The sequence below is a fragment of the Bison bison genome, unplaced genomic scaffold (genome assembly GCF_000754665.1).
Source record: "Bison bison bison isolate TAMUID 2011002044 unplaced genomic scaffold, Bison_UMD1.0 scf7180017864474, whole genome shotgun sequence".
In the NCBI taxonomy this organism is placed as follows: domain Eukaryota; kingdom Metazoa; phylum Chordata; class Mammalia; order Artiodactyla; family Bovidae; genus Bison; species Bison bison.
In genome coordinates this window covers 2,265,654-2,292,588 of record NW_011495035.1, presented here as the reverse complement: position 1 = coordinate 2,292,588, position 26,935 = coordinate 2,265,654, and the positions used below count along the sequence as shown (strand labels likewise).

Here is a 26,935-nt window from a genome sequence, read left to right as displayed (position 1 = left end):
TAGTCAATGCTAATGGGCTTTGTTTTGAACCCGTGATGATCCAGATGAAGGTAGTTCACAGCATCTTTGTGCCTGCCTCCCCTTGGTAACTACAGTGGTCTTTCTTGCCTGGGCTGAATATCAGGCCAAGAGACATAGTTATTTTGAAGTCTGTGAATATTTTTATAGTCGTCGTAGATGAGTTCTCAGAAACACAGCTTTAGTCTACAGAGCATGATAATCTGTCTTGCTAGTCTGTGTTTCTTGTACTGTGGGTATGTAGATGTTGATACCTAAGGAGTGGAAAAAAATATCCTGTCAATCATAGCATCATACCAAACCTTAGCAACTGTAGATTTTGTTGTATTACTTGGGTCCATTTCTTTCAGAAGGAAAAATCTTTTTCCTGGGCTTCAGCCTTTTGCTCAATTTGATGTTTTCCTACTTAAATGTGTGAAACTATAAGAATTGGTCTTAGTTGCAAATTGCAGAACTGGAAGCTAAAGTTGGAAAAAAAATAACCTAAGGTTTTCTTTTGATAGTGTGTTTTATATTGTGTTGAAACTTGGTGATAATTTATAAAAAGTAGCATTATTTATATAGATTTATTAAGTATAGGATACAGAATCAACTGAATTGCGCGTTTTGAGTCATAAGGTTTTTCACAAGGGCCCTACATTACTTTAAAAGGTGTAAATGATACGTTGTGTAACACCCGTCTTATCTTGAACTGTATTATCAGGGGCTCTTTCTGTTTTACCTTAATGTGCTCAGGGAACTCCTGCTTAGTCTAAAAAGATAACCAAAAGAAAGAAATGCAGTTAATGGTTTAACACATTCCAAACTTTATAAGCAATTTGCACTTAGATGGTGTAGAGTTGAAACCTCATGATTACAGAGAGGTAATATATCTAAATTCTAATTCAGGTTTTACCTCACCTTTCCGGTTATCTCTGCTGTTTAATAAATAGGAAAGTGGACGACTGCTGGCCCCGGATCCTTTTCAAGGTCCTCTCGGACCTCTGGCAGTTTGACGGCCACCTGAAAATGGTGACGTTGCTGCACCTCCAGCGCGCCATCTCCAGTGTGCTTCATCTGCCCATTTCACTCGTTCTCTGTGATCGGTTTCTGCCCTGGGTGGGGCAGATCTCATTTTAAATTTAATGAGACCCAGTGAATCTAACCTGTGTCACCTTCCTATATTGTAGGTGCATTCTTGCTTATATTTTCAGCGTGGGAAAAATGAAAATCAACTGAATTGTACATTTGAGCCTTGAGACTTTTTTCATTTTTTGTAACCACCCATACAGGTCATACCCAAAACCAGGGTCACCTTTTTAATGACTGTTGCCTTGTTGTGGTTTAGTTGTTCAGTTGTGTCCGATTCTTTTGCAACTGCATAGACTGGCGCCTTCCAGGCTCCTCTGTCCATGGGATTTCCCAGGCAAGAATTCTGGAGTGGGATGTCATTTCCTTCTCCAGGGGATCTTCCCCATCCAGGGATGGAACCCATGCCGCCTGCACTAGCAGGCAGATTCTTTACCAGTGAGCCACCTGGGGAAGCCCTTTCTTACTATTTATTTTCTGTTGAGTTTCAATCTTATTTTCACCCTAAATCGTGAGTTAAAAATATAGTCCAAATATGATGCAGAAATAACTAAGTTAACTTTGCACTCAGTATTTAGTAACATATGAAAGCTTAGTGAACTTCTATCCCAAAGGGTAAAACACAGACATGGAGAGGAATTGACAGAAATTGACCATTATGTTAATATTTTTTGATAAAACAGCCACGAAGCCCTCTGATGAAAACAAGAACAATCAACCTGGCTTGACAGCCCATTCCCTCATTCATCTCTTCCCTTTGACTTGAGTTTTAGAAAATATCCGTGGCTAGTCTCCTGCTGTCCCTTCCTCACCTTGTCCTCCACCTTCCCTCCCTAACGGGGTGGCTTCTGGAGCCTCTAGCAGGGCTCTCCCCGCCATAGCCCCCGTGTTTGCTTTCTTGGGAAGCAGACAGTTTAGGCTCCCTTTTCTTAAAGGACTTGGACATGACTCTCAGGTCAAGTCCTCCTGGGAGACACTGCCCATGGTGTCTGTGGATTCACATGCAGCGCTCAGTGACAAGACTCTGTCTTGTATATAGACATTTTGTTGGTATGTGGCCACTTTTGTTTGACCGTAAACCTATTTGTGTTAGTTTTTCTTACCATGGGCCCCTTCACAAAGCATCTATTCTATCTGCACAAAGTTGGGAGTTGACTGGACTCACCAATGCCAAAGAAGTCACTTTTCTTTCAACAGTTGGATCCTAGAGTTGGAAACAGTCATTTGGGAGCCTGGGACCTGTTCTTCCTCATTCTTGGTAGACAACCATAAGGAAAACCATCGGAAAAAAGCAGGTAACATTTATGGAGCACATTGCCTGTGCCAGGAGCCATTCTGGATCCATGATGTCTGTCTTCTCTCTTAGTCCTTATAAAGATGTGTTGCTGTTGACCCTGTTTTATAGATAGTAAAACAAAAGACACAGAGAGGTGAAGTAACTTGCATGGGATCACACAGTCATGCTTTAAGGCTGAGCTCCTGATTTTCACTGACAGGCTTTGGATGATGTGCTCATTCTGTCTGGTGGCAGATCATGCCATTCTTAGGGTTCTTGATGGAAAGGTTTCTCTGTGGTCAAACTCTACTTTGCTGATATGGTCAGTAATAGTTCTGGACCCAGAATCATTTCAGTTTAATAAATGAGTTCCCAGACTTAAAATCTAATAACAACTCCCCTCTTTTCTCATGTCCCCACCCTCACATGCTTGCAGTGAAGCCCTGTTTCTTTAACGTCTGAAGTCTCTCTCTTATTTTCTGTCTTGTCATTGCCTCCTGAACTGTAGGATGGAGACTTGGCTCCTTAGTGTGGCCGTCAAGGCTCTGTGCCTTGGCCCCATCTGTCTGTTGTCTGTTCCTCTTCCCAGGGCCTTGTGGAATAACTAGGTGCCTCTGGTGGGACTGGCCCTCTTCTCGGAGTGATAGACTCCGGCTTGGTCCCTGGCCCTGTGGAGCTTACATCAACCCATTTCTTCTGCCCTGTTGTTGCCCTGCTCTTGAACTTGTGCAGCTCATGTTATTGCTTCCTTTGGCTTTGGATGCCAGTCCTCCTCTTCCCACTCCCACCTCCCCCTGCCTATTAACATCCTACTCATCCTTCAAGGCTTGGCTCAGATATCACTTCTGTGAAGCCTTTTTCAATTGAACCCAGCCTATGTGACTCACTCCTTTGTCTGGGCTCCCACAAGTGTGTGTTTGTATTTCATTATAACCTTTGTTCAAGTCTGCTCTGTAGTTTAGTGCATTCTTTTCAAATTTGAAAGCCACAAATTCTTGCCTGAAGGTAAGAACCTATGTAACTTTATTTTTGTGTGCCCCAGAGCACGTGAGATACAGAGTAGGTGCTCCATAGATCAACTTGGGCACAGTTATCATTATCACCATTTTGTTGAGGGCTTACTTTGCATCCGGACTACTAGAGTTTTGTGTTTGAGGTTGCTTCTGCACTTGCTGACTAGTTAAGAGTTACAAACAGGGCCACTGTCCATTTTGTAGATTGGAGAACGGAAGTCCAGCAAGATGCTATATCAATAATTTGCTCAGAGTCACAGAATTGCTAAGGGAATGGACAAGCATTTGCACTCAGGGCTGCCTGGTTCCAAAGTCCGTGTCCTTTTCACCATGACACCTGAGAAACACCCAAATACAAATAGGGTTTGTGGTGGCTTCTGGAAGTCCAGATGAAGAAGCCAGTCCCCTCACTGGATATGCATGTGGCCCAATGGCTTCATCTTTCTACATCTAGAAACTTTCTCTTTCAACTCATTTTGTAGATTTTTGAATCTCTAAAACTGCTACAAAAAACTGGAAAGAAATTTCTTGATTTGCAGATTTGAATGCTAGTCTTTTTTTGTTTTTTAAACAACCTTTGGTTACAATTTTACCTTGAATTTAAGAGCAGCCATAAATAACATAGGAGCACAGTATCACATCTTGTCCCTTATGCTAAGTGTGGATTCATTTAGCTCAGCTTTCTTTTTGAGCCAGTGTCAAGCAAGGATCTCCCCCAACATATTGGCTGAATTCTTTGGTTATAAGCAACAGAGTTGATCTCTGACCAGCTTAAAGGGAAAAGGTTTATTGGAGGAGTACACAGAAGGTCACAGAGTGGACAGAAGATTGAGAAAGGATAGGGGATAGTTCCCACATATAGGCAGTTTGAATGTCACTGCTGAGATCAGTGCTCCCCAAACATTTTTCTGTCCATACATCAGTCTACTGAGACAAATCAATTGTCCTAGTTTGTGTTAACTCCCCATGGCTATGAGAAGTCAGGGGACCTGACTGAGGAATTCCACCTTGCTTGCAACAAGGGTGGGGAAGGGTAATTCCCCAAAAAGAAATTGAAGTACAAATGGATTCTGGATAGCTCCCCAAATTCAACAAGTACCAGCTGTCCCTGGGTTCTACATGAATAGGAGGGTTTGTTGAAGAGTTGGAGAGAGTTTTGTTGTGCACTCTTGCTTTTTGTAGCTTTAGGACCTCCTTTCTAACCAGGATTTTGAGTCTGTCATTGATGGGGTCGGGAAACCTTCCAGCGTTACATCACAGGAAGTTTGATGAACCTACCTTTATCTTGTACGGCTCATCTAGTAGTTAAGTCCTTGGGAAGGATGGAATAATATACCCAGACCTCTGGCTAGCTTACTACTGAAGACTTTTCTCCAGCAAAGTTCTAAGAAAACCCAAGCTCTAAAACCCCATCATCAAATAATAAAAGAGAAATAGAATAAATGCACAGTTCATGACATTAATATAGAGCAGGAAGACAATCTTTTTTTTTTTCTAATAATCTTTTCTTTTATATCCTACTTTATGGGGGTGCTGTTTAATTTCATGTTCATTTACTTTAATTACTTCTTGCATGTAGTTTGCGCGGAAGTTTGCCATTTTCTAGCGTCTAAAAGATGGCTTACTTGAGTTTCTTTTCAGACCCTGTTAAAATTAATATATAATAAAACCCAATGTGGATGTTTCTCATTTTTCACCTCAAAGGATTATTCATCATAATACAATCACTTTTTTCCAGGGAGATTTTATCAGACTTACAAGTCAAATTAGTCAAGTGCATTACTTCTGCTAATAAACAGAGAACCTTTACCCTGGAAACATCTCTAGACTGAGTTCCAATAATTTAATGTTTCCTTGCCTCAAGAGATCAACCTATAAATGACCTGGGAATAAAAACATAAATTTATTAGTCTAAAAGGAGATTGTTAAGATGGGACCATTTGAGAATAAAAGAAAGGTCATAAAATCAGAAAATAAATATTGAATATACGTTAGACTAAAAAAAATGATTTTAGAGGGATAGGCTTAATTTCTACCCCATGCAGAGAATTTGGGGGGAACAGATTGGTATGTGTGTGTGTGGTTGCATTTATTTGTGTATTGCATGTGAGAATCATGCAGGATTGGTAAGAAGCCATTATGTACTTCCCTAAAAAAAGTCTTGTGTTTCTAATTTAGAAGATAAATGCAGTTGTGGTAGAATCAGGCCAAGCTGGAAGGTGCCTGGTTTCATCACTGCCTTCGTTTTGATTTGCCTTACGGTCTGTAGGTCCAAGGTTAATTGTGGGAAGATTTTGGCCATGAAACTGTGACAAGCCCTTACATGAATGGAAAGGGGATGTACTTGCTTTCAAGTGCCTTTATTAGGGGTAGGTGTGATCCTTGACTCACTGCTTGATGGGAGTAAGCTCACTGGTTCTTGGGGTGAATGAGTTCTAAATCCCCCTTTTAAGTTCAGTCCAAGTTGCTGTGACCTTCTCAAGCTGCTTGTTCACAAGCGTTTCACATGTCGAGGTGCTGGGCATTTTGTCTAGTTCAAAAGTGAGGAATGCTTTCTTCTCTAAGATATGGCAGATTTGCTCCTAGAGAGGAGAGAGGAACATGGCTTTCCTTTCACCTCTGCAGATAAGATCTGCTGTCGTGAGAGATGCAGGTGAAGAGATTGCTGCAGAAACTGTGGGAATCCAGTGTATAAATGACAAGAGAGAAATTTTTCAGGGCTAATAGAAAAACCCTCTTCAGTGTGTAGTTGAGATTCACTTTCTCTGGTATTTTTGCACAAGACTGAGAATAAAAATGGTTATGATTGATGAAGCATTCAGTGTATATCTAACTGTAAGTCAGACTAGAGGGACTTTTAAATCACCCAAATGAAAGATTGCGTTATCATGAACATTAATATGTAACAGTTAAGTATGTCATTGCTTATCCTAAGTCCTGGCATTCACAGGGCTCTCTGAGGCCAGCCAACCAAAAAGGAGAAACTTTTAGCAAACGCCAGTCCACAAAACCTCCATGCATAAGGTCAGTCCAGTGGTCATGACTCTTAGTGGGTTATTTATTTCTGCATTCCCGTCCCATCTGTAGATTTGATTCACACCACAAAGGACTTAAACATGTCCCCTGAGATACTACTAGGGCAAGAAGTGTATGGTTGAAGCCAAGGGGAAGAATGTATTTCTGGTTGAGAAGAGAAAGTCTGGAAGCAGGAAAAACAGGGAACAGTAACTTATTAAGGGCAAGGGGATAAGGTTAGTTAAATGTTTAGAAATTGTTTGTTTTTTCCTTAATTTCTTATAGATTTGTTGCCATTTATGGTCCTGACAAATGATCATCTATTAGAAAACCAAGAGGGTAGAAAGTAGGCATTTTTAATCTTTTTTGTCTTTAAAAAAAATACTATCTTTTCCTCCAGATTATTTAAGGAGTCCATGTTTATAGCAAGAAATTTGAACTAGGAATGAATGTTTTCTTTTTTTAATTAAAATTACATCCATTCTCAATACACAGAAATTCAGTAAATAGAAGGGGAATTCTTACATGTATAATATAGGAAAAAATTAAATGTCAATATGACATATTTAATTGTATTTTTAAGTAGACACATATAGTCTTTGTTTAGCATATTTGCTACATACAAAGCTTATGTCAGTTGATGTTTTATCTTTGTATCCAGCATAACGTCAAGGCCAAGACCATTTTAGTGGGATGTATTCCTTAGTAGTTTTAAAAATCATGATAGATACCTCACATTAGAACTAAACCTGTGAGTGATGTGTGGAGGAAAGAGGGGTGGAAAACCAGGGAAGGAGCATTCATTGAACATGCTAGTCCCTTCTGGGCTTCCCAGGTGGCGGTAGTGGTATAAACCCACCTGCCAATGCAAGAGGCGCAAGAGACATGAGTTCAGTCACTGGGTTAAGAAGATTCCCTGGAGGAGTATATGGCAACCTACTTCAGTATTCTTGCCTGGAAAATGCCATGGACAGTGGAACCTGGCAGGCTACAGTCCATGAGATCACAAAGAGTCAGACGCGACTGAATGACTTAGCATGCACGTTCACGTGCTAGTCCCTCTGTGGTAATTTTGCAATTCATTATCATTCGGTACTGATGATGATTATTACGCTGAGGATAACTAATTTCTGAGCATGTACTGTGTACCAGGTGAGAACTTTGGCATGTATCATTTACATGTAACTTTTGCAACACAGAAAGTTTGTCTACTTTTATTATTTCTGTATTAGAGATGGGAAACCTGAGGTTCAGAGATGTCAAGCTAGTTAACTCAAGATCACAGAGCCAAGAATTTCAAAGCCAAGTAGACTGTCCGATGTCTCTAAATTCCCCAAGCTGCAGGCCACCTAGCCAGGCCCTGTCCCCACACTGTGTCACAGGCCCTACCTTTTCCCTCCAGGACATGGTGACAGCCAACACCGAAGTGACATCTGTGCCTGCTCATGAGGGTGTCTTTAGTGTTCTTGCTCTCAGGGAACATCCGTTGTCCTTGACATCTTGAGCTGAAGAAACAGTTACAGCTGAAGCATCTGCTTATCCAGGCACAGCACAAATGACCATGTGTGGCCTGTGCTCTAAGCTCAGACGATGCTGTTATGTCTTAGGACAAAAAATGATCAGTGGGTGGGGCTGTCCACATTTTGCAGTTTGGGCCATGCATAATCATTTTCCTACCGTGTGACCAAGTTTTCTGTAAATCTGTTGGCCTCGGACATTTTGTTTCTCCTCTCTCTACTCCTTCTTCCACTCAGAAGTTGGGATGATCCTTGTACCTCCCATGTAGAGAGAGGGTGAGGGTAGTAAATCACTTGAGTCAAAGCTTTGTGAGGAGTTGGCATGCAAGTAGATATGAAGTGGTGGTGTTTCTGTTTGAGATCTTCTAAAGACTAAGAATCATACTCTCTAGTGACAAGGTCTCCGGTGAAATGGGGAACCATCTTAGGTTCCAGGGAAGATCACTAATTATACTTGGTTAGTCCAGTTTCCTCAAGGAAGGGATTTCTGTCTGTCATTCCTGGGATTTAGGATATACTGATAAACATGTTTTCACCTACTACTGATAGGAAACCTCATTAGCAGTGGCTGAAAGACAAGGCTATTTATGATTTACTTGCTCAGAAATCTGTAAGTAGGCCTTCCAAAGATTGGTTCCTTACTTCAATAATATCTGATTGCTGGGTTGGCATATTGGTGATTCCTTTAACTTTCCCCTCATGGCTACAGGATGGCTGCTAAAGCTCCAGGCATCACCTTTGTACATATTTACTTGTAAAGCACTAAGTGGGTAAGAGGACAACCAAAGAGAGAGATTTGTTCCTTTCTTCTAATCAAAGCGGAGAAAAATATTTCACACACCCCCCCTTCATATTTTTTGGCCGGAATTAAGTTAGATGTCTGTCCCTAGGTGCAGAAAAATCTGGGAAGGAGATATCTCATTTTTTTCAGCTTGAAGAGTAGTGGGAGGGTGGGAAGAAGTTACAATGATGTTGAGTAGCTACCCAGAGCTGTCTGTATATGGAGTAACACTTCATACCTGACCACCGAAGGTCAACCTAAAATCTAGGCTGTGCCCAGCTTAGGATATGGATTTTATTGTTCTCAGTATTACTAAGAATGACAATGCATTTTTGGATTCTCACAGTATTGCTAAAGCTGAAATTGCTCTGTATCAAGAGATGATGGGTATTTCAAACACACTGTGTTTACTTTCTTCGTCATCAGGCTTTATCCCATCTCAAGCTCTCTGTTTATCACCCAAGAAAATATTTCGTAGATGGCTCAGCTTTCTGTTCACAGCCATAGTTCTGGATGTTTCGCACCCTGCACTCAGGTTTGGGAATGACTAACGCCCTGTGCGCCTCCCCCCGGGCCCCCCGCCCCACGCCAAGTGATCTTTGCTTCTATATTTGTGCATTGTGAAAGAAACATCCTGACAGCTGTGATGTATTTATGATGTCGTACAGCTGGTTTTACAGTCACTTTGTTACATCAATACTAATCTTTCTCCCTAAGCTGAAAAATTCATCACACTTGGAGCTACGGGGGAAAGCTCCACCTGAATGTGTGTAGTTTGGAGTTTTCAGGGGAGTGATAGGGTAGAGGGATGTTTCTGTGTAAGAAATCTTTCAGAATGTCACTCTCGTTCCAGATTGTGTGCGTTATTTGAGTTGGTGGAGAGGGCATTTTCTCCAGGAGAGCAGGCATGTCCCAACACCTGGTTTACAGGCAACGTGTCTTGAAGAGAGTAGCGGTTACATGTTTCTGACGGTAAAAAAAAAAAAAATTGTCTTCCAAGTGGCTACTTAAGGAGTATGCTTGGTTCAAATCCACAAGCATAAATCTCTCACTCAGATTATTCACTTAAATCTGCACTTCTCATCAAAATTGTGATTAGAATTTATGTAAAAATTAAGCAAAAATTTGTATAAATTTAGATTCACAGCAAGAATGGATTTTTATTTATTTATTTATTTATTGGAAAAGACTAATGCTTTTAAGAATGGATTTTTTGTTTTTTTAAGTCAGGACCAAAACTGCTAAGTTTGAGAGAGTTTGTTGATTTCCATGGAGGAGAAGATATGATTTTTAATTAAAAATTAATATATAGAATCTTGAACTAGGAACCAAATACCCATCTGCTGAGGATCAGATTCTCATGAATATGGAGAATTTGTGACACTTCTAAAATTGCACAGTCCAAGATAGAGTAGCCCCTAGATGTGTGTGGCTATTTAAATTTAAATTAATTAAAATTACATAAATTTAAGAATGTAGTTCCGTGATTTCACTAGCCATATGTCAAGTACTCGGTTGCCTCGGGTGACTCCATTGGATAGTGTAGGTCTAGAACCTTCCATCATTACAGAAAGTTCTTTTGGGCAGCATTTCTCTTGATGAATAGTTTTCCACCAGGAGCAGCTTTTCCCACCTAGGAACATTGGGCAATACCCGGAGATATTTTTGGTGTCACACCTGTGGTGGCTGTGGTGCTGCTGGCATCTAGGGACTCTGCCAAACTCCTCCAATGCACAGGACAACTCCTGCAGTGAAGAGTTTACTTGACCAAAATATCAATAGTGCTAAGGTGGGGAGACTCTTCTCTCCAGGGCAGGTGGACCCCTGTGGCCCCAAGCTCATCATCTGGAGATTTAAAACAATTCCCCCCACCAAAATTTCAGGTAGCCTATGGTTTTGATATAGTCCTGGTACAGAGCAGGATCAACAAGTTTATTTCTAGAGAAGGCTAGTCCCAAGTTCCATGGCCCTCATTAGAGGGAAGAGCTGTATAGCTACCCAGAGAGTCTTGTGAATAGTAATACAGCAGAGATTGGAAAAATAAGGGGGCCGTGGTGTTAATTCTTCTTCCTCAGCCATCTCTGCTTCTGAAGGTCCCTCGCTCTGCAAACTGAGCGGAGCCAATCATTCACATCTTTATGTCTTTGAGTTCGGCGGATTGCCCTTCCATTCCAGCATCAGGATTCAGGACTCCAGTGTGAGCATCTGGGGCTCATGCTGACAGTCATTCCTGACAGCAGGTGGATGCCAATATGATGTACCAAGAATCAGGTGTCCTGATCAGAACTGGGTTTGCGTTTGTACTCCACCACTTAGCTTCAGTGTGGCCAAGAATGGGTCACTTAACTTCTCTGAGCCTCATTGTCCTTACCAATGAAAGGGAAATAGTAACTGTATGCATCTTGTAGGGTTATTTTAAGGGTTTAATGAGAAATAGAGTCTCTGGCACATTAAGAATAAAGTAGCTTCTTTTTTGTTGTTTTGTTCTTGTGTTGCAGTGGTTGTTAGTCCCAGGACAGGCTGGTTGTACTGATCTGGGGTTTACTCCTGCCCAGGGAGGAAATCATGACTGTGGTTTTCCAGTCTTCTTGGCTGGAGCCAGGGCTAAAAGCCAGGCATGCAGGCTGGACCTCGCCCCTTCTACCTTGACTTAAATGTCACTTATCCTGTTCACCTCATTTAAATACATTCCCTCAGACCCCACTCTTATTTTATCATTCTTGACTTACGGCTGTTTCCTTTCTAAAATGTGGTACAGTTTAAAGCACATTGTGTTTTAACTGGTTATCTCTTCTTCTAGACTTGGAGTTGATATTAGCCATTAGGAATTTCAGGTTTAATGGTGTGGTATTGTGAAAATTAAACTCTTGGAAATGAGGAAAGAGGAGGAGACAAGAAAAAAGCAGCGCATGGGTTTTGCATGCTGACTAAGCTGACTTGAAATCTCACTTTCCCTGTTACTCATTTTGTGACCTTATGTAAGCTATTTAACACGAGTCTCAGTTTGTCATACCTGTGAAATGGGGAAAATATTGTAAGAATTCCAAAGTAGATGACAAATATAATGTCATCTACTTCAGTTAGTTACTCAATAAGTGGCAGTTTTTATAACGATTAAAGAAGCAATATGGGAATATAACTAAAGGATGATTAATGTATTTGTCACTGTTCCTTCCCTTCTATCGATATCATTCAAAGAACTTTAGCAGTAACACGTGCCTTATTAGAATATTTATGCCTTCTTGAGTAATTTTATTTTTTCTCCAATGGACTCAAACTTTGACAGGCTGAAGGTAAGACTAACTGGTCAAATTGCTAGAAATTTTTATACTAGTGATAGTATGCTGCAAAGAGATTCAGAAAGTTTTAGGGCCAGTGAGTTTGTGTTGGCCTGTCTTCAAGGACCCACATAGCCCTTGATTCTTCCTGACCTCCTCCCTCGTTATTTATGATCAGTGACTAAGGACCGGGGCTTGCCAGGTGGTGCAGTGGTAAAGAATCCACCTACCAGTGCAGGAGATACTGGAGATGAGAGTTTGATCCCTGGATTGGGAAGATCCCCTGGAGAAGGAAATGGCAACCCACCCCAGTATTCTTCCCTGGGAAATCCCATGGACAGAGGAACCTGCCAGGCTACACAGTCCATGGGACCACAGAGAATCAGATACGACTGAGTGACTGAGCAGGCACGCACGCACGACTAAGAACCACTGTACCCTGCCTCTGCCTCCCATCACAAATTCTGTCAGGATGAAAGACTGCATCTCATCCCTTGTCCTTGAGTCTGATCAGAAGATGTGCCGTCTGCTGTGTGAGCTCACAGGCTGTTCACCTAAACTGATGGGTTGGTCCATCTGACCTGAACCACCACCACCACTACCAAAGACCTAGAGAAGAAGGTTTATTAAGTCTATGTAAGCTTGCATACCAGATTGCTTTAGACCTGTAGTGTAGATTGCTTTGAGATCAACTTGAGTTGTTTCCAATTGTTTGTTGCGATTTATTCTCCTAACTCTTCCTAGTGTTAGCAGAAAAGAAAACATAGCTGATGACCTGGTTACATAGAATGTAGGAAGGAGGTGTACAGATTGAGGGTTAGCTCTGGGAACTTACTGTTTTGTGTGTGTGTGTTTTAGTTGGCTTGCTTTCCCATAAAAGGTAAGGCATATTGTAGAGTTGGTGAACTACATGTAGAAAGCATATATATTTTGAATTCCTGTATTGTACCTGCAGATAACCCAAAGCCAACTAGCTGAGCAAATTTGGGAATTTCATTAGTTCATGTTCCCTGGTGACTCAGTTGGTAAAGAATCCACTTGCAATTCGGGAGACCTGGGTTCGATCCCTGGGTTGGGAAGATCCCTTAGAGGAGGGAACAGCTACCCACTCCAGTATTCTGACCTGGAGAATCCCATGGACTCCATGGGGTTGCAAAGAGTCAGACACGACCAGGCAACTTTCACTTTCATGTGATCAAGTTCAGAAGTAGGATGGCTCCCTCTGGGCTTTGTTAGGACTCTGTCCTGCTGTTGTGCCCACCTCTGAATTGCTGTGTCCCTTTTAGCCAGCTTTCTCTTTGTGGGGGCAAGCCAATCCATGTCCTTAACGCCTTGGAAAACCTAGCAAAAGAACAATAGTTCCTATAGAATATTATTTCCTACAGAATACTAGTAGTTGAGTATGGTTCTCCTTTGGCACATGTCCATCCATCAGCCACTCAGTGTGACTGACAGAGCAGAACATGCTGATTGGTCAGACCTGGTTTCTGGCTCCACCCTCCGGAGGTGGGAGATGCATCTACCTTCTGTGCACCACAGGGACTGAGAGTGGGGAATGGGGCGTCTCTCCCAAGAAAAGTCAGGCTAGTGTTAAGAGGAAGAGCGGCGTGGATGTTGGGCAGACAAAGACTAGCATCTCCCCAACTGTGATCCCCTTTGATTTCAACGATGCTGGTGACTCAGGGAAAATCTCAGGCCTTGTGGTGTCTCCATGTCACTTCCAGAGTTGCTTGCAGGTCCAGGGCCTGATTTCATTTACAGCATCAGCATACCTCTCTCTTCTTTCTTGCAGTCATGATACCCCCATCTTTCCCCCAGAGGCTGCAGTAAATGGCCTTCTCGGAGCCACAATCAATGGCATTTCGTAAGGTGTGACAGAAGAGGCCATCTGGCACTTGTCCCGCTGTCGTTTCTCCCCGTCCAGAGAGGAGGCACGCTGGAGGCAGAAGGTCGCAGCTCAGCGAAGCACTGCTGTCTCTCAAAAACCTCCTCCCGTCCCCCGCCCCAGACTTGGGGCTGCAGCAGAGACGTTCCACAAGAGGCACACACCTGGCAGAATTCCCCCTTTCCCTTTGTGAAATTCCCCATCAAAATTGATTTGTGGATTAATCATCATAATGAAAATGATTTTTGAATACCATTATAAGTTTGAGTGTTCCACACAACACTTTCCCAAATATTGGATAGATTTTCTTTTCTTTTTTTTTTTTTTAAGATGCCAGTGTGGAGATCAGTGGCCCATTTCAATTTTTATTGAAACAAATAAACCCAATAAAAACACTTATGCTGAGAACTGTAGCGCCACAATAAAAGAATCACACTGTATTGAATTTATTGATTTATTTATTTACTCCAACTGGAAAATCGAGTATTGTGTTAATGTATTTTATAAGAATCACACTGCTCGATGAAATGGCTAATTTATTTTAGCGTATACATAAATAGCTAGCAATTTTCCATGAGACAGCCTAATGAAAATGATGCCGATGAAATTGTCTATACTATGAGGAGTGACAGAGACGAGTTATTATTGGGTGAGTGCTAAGACGCATTGAACTGGCCATCATATCTTTGAACTTTTGAACTGCTACTTGTTCTGTGTGATTTATTGATTTTACTATCTCTCTGTTTAGCTCAACTTTAGTTTTTGCTCAGCAGTGCAGATAAGTGGCATAGGAGATTTAATTTCATGGGTATTTGGGGTTAAAACCTATCTTTAAGAAGAATGCTAAACATGTTTTAATAAAACATGAGTTGCAGGGGTTTTAAGTTTCTGGGTGATATGGATCTGATAAGGAGCAAAGCAGTTCAGAGGCCAGCCCAGGGGCTCCAGGCTGGGGAAGCACTCTTTTTCTGAGCTCTGGAAGTCTCACCAGAGCCATGTACATTTTACTTGCTCCATCAGCCGACCTGCAGCCCAAATTGCATGTACCATTTCTTCCCTGGCCTGTGCCCTACCTCTCACACCTCTTGTTTGGCCCGGGTGGTTTCTGGGGTTCTTGCAGTCAGCAGCGGGGTGCCTCTCCTCCTCTCCGTGTGCACTGAGGGCTGGCCACTCTGTAAACACCCTCGTTTTTGGCAGCTCTCTTAAGGAAAACCGCTTTTAAGAAACGCCATGGCTCTCACCTCCAGGATAAAGACGTGGAAGCTCGCTCTGCGTTGGGGCCAGGCTGGCTCTCAGCTGCTGCCCCCTCTCCAGACCCACTCTCGGGATCCTCATCTGTGAGGCTGTCCTCCTCAGCCTGCCCTGACCTTGGAGTGGGAGGTTTCCCTCGCTGCTTGGGAAGGGGGTGGGAATCTCATACTGACTGACAATGGCCAGAGAGCAGCCGTACTTTTTATTGTTGTCTTTAGGCGTGCAGAACTTTTTTAAAATGTGTAACATCTTGGGGACTCATATCTGATATTTTTCATTTTGATTAGCTAATTTCTGTAGGATGACTTGACCACAGTATTTTTTGCCTGCTTTTTCCCTTTGGGGAGGAGGGTTGGAGAAGGTGGGAAAGAGCTTTATCATGTAAAAGTAACCATCCTAGAAATTCCAGGTAATAAATTTTCAGGCGCATGAACGGTTAAGACTCCTCACTCAGTAACACAGTATGTGACTGTGGAATTTTTATGAAGGTAACAGTCTCTTTCTTTAAAAATCTGATTTATTTAGAAGGTACTTTTCAATGACCAAGTAATTTTAACCTTGGGAGAAAGATTGGGGTGGGGGCATGGGAGGAGTGAGGAAAGGAGGCTTGGATTTCTGCAAGGGCTTGAAAATTCACATCCCCTTCAGTGATTAAACTGGCAGGATCTTTATTTGGATGTTAAAAGCTTTTTCTTACATTGCAAACATTCTCAACGAATTTACAGTCAGATATTTGGAAACATCTAACACTTAAAAAAAAAGAGGAGGAGGAGGGCCTGTTTGCACTAGGATACAGAATTAGTGAGAATGACTAAAAAGACAGGACTGACCCCAACACCATTAGCTGGGGAAAAAAATTCCATTTCATTGCAACTCTGTTATTGTTTACTTTACCATACACAGCCTAATATGGTCACCTCCCTGTCGGAGGCGGCCAGGCCCGGGGTTGAGAGGCCCCCTCCGGGAGAAAGCTCCTCACTGCCTCCCAGACAATAAGAAACAAACGGTACAACTCCACAAAAGGCTTCCCGGAAAATAAGTGTCAAATAAATCCTACAGAACTCTCGCTTCTGCCACTGAGCTCTGTATATGCAAACCTGTTTTTATGCTTTCGCTGCCCAGGCTGAGCTGCATTTGTTTGGAAACAAGCCACCGCATTTTCTTTTTTCTGCCCCCCCCCCTTTTTTTTTTTTTTCTCCTCACTTCATCTGAGGGCTCTGGATTAATTCCTTGAGACATATCTTTGCATACATGTCTCATGAGTTATGTTTCCTGGAGCCTTTTACTAGGAACATTAAGGTAAGAATGTTGATTTAGCCTGGGACCTTTGTCACTCAAACTAATGCTCATCAGTGATATAGACATTGTAAAGAAATATTGCGGAGGTCTTTTGTGGTCCCCCTCCCAACAGAGAGGTGCAGTTGCTTTTAATTGTCATGCATGGATTCCAGAAAAAAAAATGCCACCAGTTGTGGGTGAGATGGAGCAGAGGTGTACTCACGGGTGTAAACACTGGTGAGGACACCCCGATCCTGTGGCAGCCACAACAGTTTCACCAGGAACTGTTTCCCGTTGTTTCTTCCAATTCTTCTCTACTTGTGCTGTTTCTTTCTTCTTCTTCTTCCCCCCTTTTTTCTCCTTCAACTCCCCTGCTTTCCCAAATCCTCATGGTCTTGAGGCTTGTCTGTTATTATCTGCAACTCCAGAACAAAGGTAGGTTGCTTAACTCTGTGCTTCGGGGGTGGGCCAAGTTATTTTGGGAGGGATGTCTTCCTAATGCATGAGTGGCTGACCTAAAAGGGGGGTGGCGGGGAGATCATGCCTGGAGCCGAGGGACGAGAGAGCACGCACTGTGGCAGCTTTTATGTAGTGGAGTTTATTTTTATGGAACTTAAAGCAGCAGCAGCATCTTCGCTTAGAATGGACTCCGTAGCTCCTGAAATTCTACATTTGATGTCCTTGATGTGTATACATTGCATTACCAAATCGGGGTTCAGACTCTTGGGGATGCTTGAATCTATGACAGCAGATAAGGTTTTCTGGTTAGCTACTATATCCAGTTTATCAACATTAAAGAAAGGAACTAGAGTTTTCTTTCTTTCTTTCTTTCTTTCTTTTGGAATTTTAATGTAAAGGTGTGTTTGGGTGACTGGCATAAGTACTTTTTCTCTTTTTTTTTTTTTGGTTTAATTGCTTTAATTCCCTGGACACCTTCACTTATTTCTCAATGATTGTGTTCTCTCATTTTGTGTAATCTGGTGCTCTGTGGAGGCTGTAGAGGTGGAGGTTGGCTGTTTTTAACTAATTGTGCCTTGCTGGGTGGCAATACAATAGAGTACAGACCACAGGAAATTCATCTCCACCTGAAAAGGGACTGGAATAGAGTGTGCAGATTCATAATGGAAAACAAGAGCAAATTAAGCCTTGGTGAGGGATATTACAGGCTATTAATCATAATAAATATGTTTGGCAGTGTTGGGTTTGCATTCTATAGTTTTCAGTTTAAAAAAAAAATCAGAGTCGGTGATTAGAAGAGGAAATAGTTCTCTGGCTTGTGAGAGGCTGGGCTGTACTTGTTCATTAGTTCAAACTGCATTAAAAGTGAGCAGTTTGTTCCAGAATCAAGTACGTTGTTCCCAAGCAGATCTGAATACATCCCCGTCCAAATGCAATCTCGGGTTCATGCCACGATTGCTTGGCTTTTTCTGAGCATCTCCGCTTCAGCACGGAACTCGAGTGCTAAGAATTTTATTTTACATTATTATACTGCTCGCACATTCCTGCTGGTTTCTTGGCTGTGGATCATCTCTGTGCATGCACTGTAGCCCCGTCAAGGTGACGCTCTTTGAAAAATAGAAATCCAGTGCATTTAACTAAAATGAGCTCGAACAGCCTCAAAGTTTGTATCTTAGAAAGCTGCTAATTATGCTTGTCGTAAAACATATCTGAGTGGAAGGTTCTGAGTCCAAACAGAATCGAGGGCTGCTTTAGAAATATAACTGTAGTCTGTGCTTTTAAAGAGGTTTATTTTTACTTTGGGGCCATGAAGGGGGTGATTGGAATTAGTAGCCTTTAATTAGACGGGGAGATATTCAAATTTTACAGGGATTTATGTTAGAACATGGAATGGCGGTGGCTCTTTCCTCATTATGAATCCTCCCTGCACATAATGAGGTTCATCATTAGTTGATGGAGTGAATTTGCCCTAGCTCTACCTTGAAAGGCACATAATTTACATACTACTTCAGAGCCTAAGCTTTAATGGATTCCTCGATGAATAAAATGAAAAGCTACTTTCTTTAAATTTTTGAACACTGTTTAGATAATACGATTTTAATAAGACATTCAATTTGCTTGTTAAGTATATTTGAAAGTGCTTTTTTTTTTCCTTTTTGGGAAAAACATATTTTGGCTTGCCTTGTTGTGTATCACAGTGGATGGTTACCCTTACAGATAAATCGGAGAACATATGGGGTCCGTCATTAAGAAATGGGGAGAATCTTAGGCAGAGAGCTTTCTTTTAACATGTGAGCCTCAAGGTTATTGATTTTTGTGTAGAAATTCTTCTGACATGAAATTATTATAACAAAAAGGTTGAAAAACAACCTTATTATTTGTGTATAGTTTTGCATATCTAAAATGTGCATGCATGTTCGTTTCAGCTAACACTAACAAAATAGCTAGCTGCACCTTCTGATTTATTTTAATGATGGAAGAACAGAAACTTCCCTGGTGCAGCTGCACATTTGGATCTGCTTCAGTGTAACTGTGCTTCGATGGGGGGGACATGGAGCTGAAGGCTTTTTGCCTTCAGGTTATCAGGTCATCAGCTTAGGCGTGTTCTGGTCTGCACCATAAATTCAGCAAGTTTTCTGGCTCTGTCACTCTGCTGTCTTTTGATTGGAATGCGGAGAAAATCAGCTTTGACTCGGCGAGATTTGAACACGGATGTCTTTTCAGTAAGCAGGGGGTTTGGTGATAGCATGTTATTGAACATGTCCTTTGCTTGTTGGAGACAGGTCACCCCAGCTTTTGTATAATGGCTGTGAGAGGAAACAGGTTTCTGGCGGTGTGTCCCATTCAGGAGCAGGGAAGGTGTCTGAGTATAAGCGAAGCCTTGTTTTGATAGAATGCTCTATTACTTGAAAATTATCAGCATATATTAACATTAATAGAATAGTCCATGTCATTCTTTTTAGGTAATTTACCTCTGCTACAGACCTGTCTGCCGGAAAAGAAAAAAAAAAATCTTCCACTCTTCTAAAACATATATTTGTTTAGAGAGTTTTCACTGAAGTGTACATGACAATTACAGCTGTTCATTAACAAAATTGGGTATTTGTTTTAAACTTTAACCAATCACTTTGATATGCTAATTATGGTGTAATTTAATTTGAGCCCTGTAATGATGATGCCGTTATTATGGACATAAATGATGCAGTTAAGCTGAGAGTAATCTCATTTGCATACTGTACATGCCAGTAAATTAAGCCCTTTCTTCGACTGCTTCAGCTTTAATTTTCCACTTCTTTTCACACAGCTCCTTTTCAGCCCCTCTCTTATAAGCCCACTTTGTAATAGTCCTGATGACTGTTTGATGTGAAGAGTTTCTGAACCACAATAATGCAGGACAGAAGATGTAACATTTAAAGGATTCATTATCTTGCTGAGTGTTCCTTTAAGAAGGAAGGATTAGAAAGGGTGTGGGGAGAAGAAGTGTCCTTTCCATCGAATATGACAGCCCCCCTGTTAGAGTCACTGGAGATGCCAAATGCTCTCCACTCACCCCACAACTCAGACATGGGACCTCTTATTTAAAAATATTTTTTACCCCCACTGTACTGCTATTTACTGTCACAAACTGTGTTGTGTTCAATAGCAGTGAACTTCACGTGATCTCTGGTTGTAATTACCCCATGCTAGTTGGAGGGAAAAGTTTAATTTAGCCTTCATACTACAGTTCTTCAAATCTGGGCTTGTGTAGATGAGATTCTAATTTTTAAACAATTCCAAGATAGACTGCCATTTTCAAAAGGAACTTCTTCTCTCTCCCCACCCCTCCCACTGCCTGGGTTGTAAAAACAGAAAAACAGCAAGACCAACCAACCAAACCAACCAAAAAAGCCAGGAGTTTCAGCCAGTTGTATGAGAATCCTTGGGAGTGGAGAGGGGTGTTTGCAGAGTGGGAACCTGTGGCTTCTGCTCTCCTGAGTCTGGATGGCTTTCCGGAGGCTGGATGATCCAGTGGTCAGTCTATCTGGACCAAAGAGTCCTAAGAGCATACTGAACTCTTTTAACCGTTGAGCGGGTTCTCCTGTGGCCGGCGCTGAAGCCAGTGGGAGTTGAGTGGGTGTAACAGAGGACTGAATTTAGCTCTGGCTTTCTAAAGAGGGTCAGAGGCCTAAAAATAGTTGAAGCTGCTTAACTCTCCTGCAGGCTACTTCCTCAACAAATGGGAAAGTATTAAAAAAAAAAAAAAAAAGAGTAATAGGCTGTGTCCATCCTCATGTCTTGGAACTAAAAGAGTTTTCCAGTCCTGTATCCCTTAACCCAGAGTTTTGCCAGCTGATGTGCATCGCTTCCCCCAGGCCATCCTCCATGGAGAGGCTACTCTGCTAGTATCACGGCAGGTGATATTGTCATGGCCAAGTGCACACGGCTTCCTCAGCCTGGTAGCAGTGACAGTACAGAATTTCTGCCTTTTTTTTTTTAAACAACCAGTTCTTACGCTATTTTTCTTTTGACTAGAGATTATGCATGTGTCAATAAAGACCAAAGAGAATATAGTAAAAGGTAACAACAAATTTCCAAGGATCATACTATCATTGCATTTAGAAATATTTAGGGCGATTAGGTTTTGTACAGAACTGAAATTAAGAATCTGGAAGACAGTAGAATAAGAAAGTAAAAGGGCATTACATTTTATTGCATTATTATTATCTGGCAAGTGTAATGAATATGTATTGTCCAGTAAAAATCAAAGTAAACTTTTGAGAAAAATATATTACTTTACCTTTGACAGGTGAGAAGAGTTTTAGAGGGTAGGATGGGTACTTCCTGGCAAATCCAGAGCTGAGAATCCAGTCCAGTTGAACCACACAGATAATATGTTCCCCTCAAAACTTTGTAGGATTCTAGCTTCTCATTTGGTGCTGGGTTCATTCCCCATTCACTGGTTGAACCCAACTTTAAGAACCTAATATATTTGCTAGACACTCTGCCAGTAACTAGAGATGCTGAAGGCATTCAGGCACTGTTCCCAACAAAAAGAGCTGTGAGCCAGAGGACATAGAAGAGACGTGCAGACAAGTGCCTGCCTAATTTTGGACATCTTGATGGAGGTGAACATCTCCTCTCCCATTTGTTTTAGAATTAAGGAAACGCTGCCCGACTGTTGATATGATGTCAGGCTGTTTCTTTCAAAACAATTTAACTTAATGAAAAGTCTAAACCTTTAAGGGCTTTTTTCTCCCTTTCCTCTATCTTGATATAATTTCAAAATTACTATAGGATGCAAAAATGTACAAAATGCTTGTAAACAGACTTTTGTGTGGGTATCGTGCTGTATCCAATATTTTTCCAAAATGAAGAACCTTCCTGTTTTCAATATAATTTAGGGAGACCGGGAAAAGGATACAATTTTGTGTAATATCATTTTCATTAAATAATAAAGACTAGGCTTTCTTTGTTCAAACCAAGCCCCTAACAATGCATTCATCCCCTCTGTCAAACTTCCTGTGTTTAGGAAGGTAAGTAAATAAAGAATGAAGTACCACAAGAATGTAGGCTCCTTGAAGGCCAGGGATATTTATCTGAATTTTAAGCACTTGGAATCATGCCTTGCACATTAGTAGGTATTCAAGATTTAGTTCTTGACTGAAATCAGTCTGCTTACTCCGTTAGACTTGTGAGCATCAACTAAGAAAATGAAGAAGAAACTGCTTTCTAAAAGAAAACTTGTACATATGCCTGATGGTATTTAGATGGTAAACCTCATCAATCCATCCTTCCTCTGGTCCCTCCCTTGTCTGAGAGCCACTCATGAGGGTTTGCAGTTAAGCAGAAACGGTCCTAGAGGGAAGTACTTCACCCTAGATGATTGATGCATGCCTGTAATGATAATAACTACTCTGTACTGAGCAGCAGCTATGGATCAGGCACGGTGGTCAGAGCTTGTCGTAGGTGATGGTGCTGAATTCTCCCAACAACCGTTCCAGCTTAGCACTGTTAGTTCAGGTGTACAGCAAAGTGATTCTGTTATATATTTGTGTAGCTCTATTTTCTGTTTTCAGTTCTTTTCTATTACAGTTTATTACAAGATAATGAATATAGTTTCCTGTGCTATACATATATATAGTAAATCTTCATTGTTTGTTTATTTTACATATGGTACTGTGCATCTGTTCGTCCCACACTCCCAATTTGTCACCCACCCACCCCCACTTACTGTTTGGTAGCCATAAGTTTGTTTTCCATGTCTGAGCATCTGTTTTGTAAATAAGTTCACTTGTACTGTCATTTATTTGCATGTATGTGGTATCATGGAATATTTGTCTTTGACCTAATTCACTTAACATGATAATCTAAGTCCATCAGTTTTGCTGCAAATGGTGCTGTTTCATTCTTTTTCATGACTGAGTAGTAGTTCGTTATATATACATGTATACAGACACGCACACACATATATACCACATTTATGATACATAAATATCTCACATCTTCTTTATCCATTCATCTGTGGATGGATGTTTAAGTTGCTTCCATGTCTTGGCTATTGTAGATAATGCTGCTTTGAACATTGGGGGTGCATGTATTGTTTCAAATTTGCGCTGTCTTTTTGTTACATATGCCCAGGAATGAGATTGTTAGATCATATGGTAGCTCTGCTTTTATTTTTTTAAGGAACCTCCCTCCTGTTCTCCATTGTGGCTGTTGACAGTATACATTCCCAAAAATAGCCTAGGAGAGCGCCCTTTTGTCCACCTCCTCTCCAGTATGTATTATCTGCAGTATTGGTCTCATTAGCGGTAGTTCTGTGATATTGATGCAGCCCTAGGTCCTGCAGCTGTAGGGCTGCAACCAGGACTTGTCCTCCTTCAGGAAAACTCCAGGCGTCTGCACTTCAATCCTGGTTTTCACTGTAGATACACACACACACTCGATTGTAAGACATAGTGTTACTGTGTAGTGTGTGCATAAGTATATATACTGTGTCACTCTGTCTTAAGTGTGTTTGGTATATAAGTTTCTTGAACAGCTGAAGGTAACATTTTACATATTTAATTTGCAAGGAGGCCTGGCAAGGTGACTATTATTTGTCCCTACTTTCTGATGAGAAGACCAACCTTCACTGAGATTAAATAATTTGCTTACAGAGGTAGGTAGAAAGAAAGAAGGAAAGTGAAGTGGCTCAGTCGTGTCCGACTCTTTGCAACTCCATAGACTGTAGCCTACTAGGCTCCACCATCCATGGAATTTTCCATGCAAGAGTTCTGGGGTGGGTTGCCATTTCCTTCCCCAGGGAATCTCCCTGACCCAGGAATCAAACCCAGGTCTCCTGCATTGCCGGCAGACGCTTTACCATCTGAGCCACCAGGGAAGCCCCAGAGGTGGGTAGGAAGTGACCAAACTGGGCTCTGACGCCAAGCCCATCAGCCTGCAGAGCCCTTGCTCACTTAATCACCACAGTATGCTCCCCAATAAATTGTGTTCCTTGAGAGTATTTAGTGCCCCCAAGAAAGTTAACTTATTTTTGAGTGCATGTCGTATTTAAGGCATTTCTTATTTATCTTGTATTTTTAGGGATTTTGATTTTAAATGTGTGCTCTAAATAACTGAGACATCTCCTAATTTCCCAGTCATTGTTGGATGTCAGTTCCTGGCAGGAAGCCAACTTCTCTTCACACCTACCCCCACCCCCAGCCCCTAACCCCTCCTCAAACATACAAACTAGAATGTTGTTAAATTCTTCTATTTTTTTTTCCCATGGGGGAGGAAAATGCTGTGCTGCTGCTTTCCCTGTGATTGAACTCTTTTTTACTTTTTTACTTTTATCTTGACAGGTGACAGAGTGAATATCAGCTGTAGAATTTACAGATACGTGGGTCTGTAGATGTTTGCTTGTCTCCCCGTGGACATGTGCAGACTCATAGCTTATAGTCTCTGTTGCAGGCCACATGTAGAGAAAGCAGTGGGACCATTTCAGGGTAACTCTCTACTTCTTGTCCCTAATTCTTCTCTCCCAGCTCTGAACCGCTGCCCCCAGATCTTACCAGCCCTGTTTCAGATGTCTAAAGTGATAATAGTGTGGATCATATCCTTTTCCCTTATATTCAGAAACCCTCCCAGAATCTTGAAATGCTCTTAGACCTGCACTGTCCAGTATGGGAGCCACTAGCCAGAAGTAGCTGCTGAGCCCTTGAGGTGTGGCTGAATTGATGTGCCATATGTGTAATATTCACACTGGAGTTCAAAGGCTTAATTTGGGAAAAAAAGAGAGAAAAATGTAAACTGTCTCATTACTAACTTTCATATTGATTGTGTGTTGAAATTAAAATATTTTGGCTCTATTGGGTTAAATGAAATACATTTTTTAGAGTAATTCCCACTTTTTTTATTGTTTTAAATATGGATAGTATTTTTAAATTGCATATGTGACTTGCATTTGTGAGTCTCATAATGTTTCTATGAGACAACAGTTCAGTGTGTACATCCTGCCTGTCCATACGTCAGGACTAGTAGACAGGTGGGACCCAAAGGTTTATCCCCCAAATGGATAGAGAGCTGCTCTGAACATGCTCCACAGAACGCCTGGCCTGCAGCAGAGACTCAGGAAATAATTGGGAATGCAGCCCTGGATAGCAGTGTGTCTACATGGCAAGCACTACCCCTACTGTCTCAAAGAACTTAGACTTGCGCGCGCAGTGTCTAAGCTGGAGCCCCTGATACCAGTAGATCTTGGCTCTTCTAGTCCAAAGATTCCATTAGCATCGATGGTCCAAGAGAAGGGCTCCTTGACTGTTCCAGATGGCTGGATGTTACTAACCTGCAGGAGCTGGTACACAGGGCGCTGGTGCCCCAGGTTCCTTGGAGTATTTCCTCTTATTCTGTTATTAGATGCACTTGTCTCTTTGATATTCTCTGATACTCTCTGTTAAACATTCTTTACCTAGCACAGGTGTATCCTGCCTTAAGTAAACTTTACATGTATCAGTTCAGTTCAGTCTCTCAGTTGTGTCAGACTCTTTGCAACCCCATGGACTGCAGCACGCTAGGCCTCCCTGTCCATCACCAACTCCCGGGTTTACCCAAACTCATGTCCATTGAGTAGGTGGTGCCATCCAACCATCTCATCCTCTGTCGTCCCCTTCTCCTCCTCCTTTCAGTCTTTCCCAGCATTAGGGTCTTTTCAAATGAGTCAGCTCTTTGCAGCAGGTGGCCAAAATATTGGAGTTTTAGCTTCAACATCAGTCCCTCTAATGAATTTTCAGGACTGATTTCCTTTAGGATGGACTGCTTGAATCTCCTTGAAGTCTTCCTCAACTTCTTCTCCAACACCACAGTTCAGAAACATCAGTTCTTCGGTACTCAGCTTTCTTTATAGTCCAGCTCTCACATCCATACATGAGTACTGGAAAAACCATAGCCTTCACTAGACGGACTTTTGTCAGCAAACTAGTGTCTCTGCTTTTTAATATGCTTTCTAGGTTGGTCATAACTTTTCTTTCAAGAAATAAGCGTCTTTTAATTTCATGGCTGCAGTCACCATCTGCAGTGATTTTGGAGCCCCCCAAAAAGTCTAAGTATAGTTGTATTTTTAAGACAGAGACAACACTCTGTGAATGTACAGTATTCAATACATATTGATTAAGAACCTGTCTTATTAGGTATGATGGGCTCTCTGCCTTCAGAAAGCTCGTTCACTGTGTGCTACTGCTAAGTTGCTTCAGTCGTGTCCGACTCTGTGTGACCCCATAGACGGCAGCCCACCAGGCTCCTCCGTCCCTGGGATTCTACAGGCAAGAACACTGGAGTGGGTTGCCATTTCCTTCTCCAATGCATGAAAGTGAAAAGTGAAAGTGAAGTTGCTTAGTCGTGTCCGACTCTAGCAACCCCATGGACTGCAGCCTACCAGGCTCCTCTGTCCATGGGATTTTCTAGGCAAAAGTACTGAGAAATGTCATAGATAACTTTTAAGACATGGGAAGTCACTGATGGCTGAACAGGATCAGTGTTGTTTGCCTCTTCAGTTTATTTTTTTCAAAAGAATTCATAATCAGTCACCATTCAAGAGTCATGTGATACTTCTATTTACTGTGAGGTGATTTAGGCAAAGTATGGCTTTAATTGTAAGTTTTCAATAACTCCAACTCCTGTGGAAAAGTGAATTACACACTTAAAAGTATTTTTTTTTTTCCTCCGCAAACATCTGTGTGTGTGTGCTGAGTCACCCAGTGGTGTCTAAGTCTTGTGACCCCCTGGACTGTAGCCCACCAGACTTCTCTGTCCACAGGATTTCCCAGGCAGGAATACTGGAGTGGATTGCCATTTCCTTCTCCAGGGGATCTTCCCAACCCAAGGTTAGAACCTGCATCTCCTGCATTGGCAGTCGGATTCTTTACCACTGTGCCACCTGGGAAGCCTGTTAAACATCAATGCCAGTTCTTAAAAACCCAGGGAAGCTTGATCTGCAGTCTTTTCTAAATTTTTTTATTTTCCCATCAGAACAGATGGCAGCCTTCACTGGAATGAATGTATGAGAATTATAGCTGTCACCCCATCCATTAAAAGCAGGAATTGGTCCTTAAGTCAAGGGGACAGGGTATTAGCTGTG

The 26,935-nt window shown here is 41.7% G+C and overlaps 1 protein-coding gene across 3 annotated transcripts in view; it reads left to right on the top strand.

Moving 5' to 3' along the window:
• FOXP1 (forkhead box P1) overlaps nt 1–26,935 on the top strand; it is a 738,073-nt gene that overhangs the window by 428,182 nt on the left and 282,956 nt on the right. For 2 of the 3 annotated variants that reach the window (XM_010861996.1, XM_010861998.1), the window contains one exon: nt 2,284–2,381. The exons of the other annotated variant lie outside the window; for it this stretch is intronic. The gene's annotated coding sequence lies outside the window, so the exon portion shown is untranslated. The remainder of the gene's footprint in view (nt 1–2,283; nt 2,382–26,935) is intronic. 3 annotated transcript variants of the gene reach the window in all.